We start from the raw sequence: 1,641 nt of genomic DNA, 5'->3' as shown, positions 1-1,641 counted from the left end.
TATTTCATAACAGGATCATAAATGTCAGGATTTCAGTTCTGATACCTGGGTAGAGGTGATAACATTACAGATAGTGACAGGACATTCCTTTTCATTCAGCACTTCAACTAATGTTATGAAAACATCTGAATGAAGTCCATCTCCACTGAAGTACCTCACAACTCGGCTGGATCACTCAGCAGTACCTTCTAAGATTCCTTACATCCAACTTGCAATCAGCATTTAGCCCAAAGCTTATGTTACATTGTTCCATGATATTCATTATTTCATAATGATAGCAAAAGATCTCATGTGCCAACAGTCCCAGAAGAGGCCAATGTCTCCTGTGCAGCATTCCCTCCTAACCTGCCTGGGACAGGAGTTCCACCAGAGATTCCAACAAGGACTTCTTAACAGACTTCTAAGCAAGAGAGGCCAGGTTTCGCTACAAGGCTAGGAAGCAAGATACACTTGCACTGAATTCATTTTTCTGTCACGACTAACGTTCCTCACTGTTACTGTACAAGTATTTATTCTCTTACTGCACTCCAAACATGTTTTTACCTCATTTTATGGATGTGCAAGTGTATAGCGGGTGATGGCAACTTTTATTTATATCTATGCCTATTTATTAAGATATTTATGCCCTGGTTTTATTTATTTATTTATTTATAACAGAGATATATATTTTTCCAAATAAAACAACACATTAAGCAAAATAGCCAAGTGCAGCAGTCATGATTTGTATAACCGATTTTAAACCTGCAAAACCCCAAAAGAGCCGTCTAGTAAAGCTAACCTTAGCTTACAGTAGTGAAAGGTTGACCAGCTGGACCTGTAGGAATGCTCACTGAGTCTGTGCCATCAGTTGTGAAGGCCTACACCCAAAATACGTTTGGAGTCTCCCACAAGACAGACAGAGCCCTGAAAATGTGTTGCAGGTGCAGCGAGCATCCTCCATGAGGGAGCAACTACCTGTGAGTGTATCTACATTACGATTTCAGTTATAAATTTGCTAGATTGCTATGAGACTGGACTACAGTGATGAACGCAAAGTCAATTATTAAATTATAACATTTATAATTACTGACCCTGAATCCCTACAAAGCGACTTTTGGTTCATTTTTGAAGACTTTCATCTTGTTTGCATCAGAAACAGCTGGTTGGTGAAAGGGCAGGGTATAAGGGGAGGTAGGAGCTCCAGGAAGACAATCACTGGTCTTGCTGAGCTTCTTAGACCCATGGGAGCCTTCTGCTCAAAATAAGTTAAATCAAAGTCGTGGCAGATGAGAATGGAAGGACAACACACAGACACAGACAGACACAGAAGATCTTTATTGGTTGTTAGGAAGGCCCCAGCAGCTGGAGGAATACTCTGGCATGTCTAGTTATATAATGGTGATTGTGCGTTGTATACAGGGTGCAAAGCCAAGTCCTCAAAAGTTGGGAATAATGGAAATCAAGTTGCCTATGCAATCTTAGTTCAGCTCCCATTGAGGAAAATATTTTGCTAAGGGATGGAAACGTGTAGCAGGACTGGTACCAAGGATATCTGTGAGCTATCACACCAAGTCTCTGTTATTTCAATCATGTCATAGTTCTGTGACTGCAAGGACTTCCAATTCCTCCTCCTTGTTTCCCAGGCTCCATACCTTTGTGTAC

This window comes from Alligator mississippiensis, chromosome 3, assembly GCF_030867095.1.
Source record: "Alligator mississippiensis isolate rAllMis1 chromosome 3, rAllMis1, whole genome shotgun sequence".
Classification (NCBI taxonomy): Eukaryota; Metazoa; Chordata; order Crocodylia; family Alligatoridae; genus Alligator; species Alligator mississippiensis.
The sequence above is the reverse complement of the archived record's forward strand: the minus strand, read 5'-3'. Positions refer to the sequence as shown.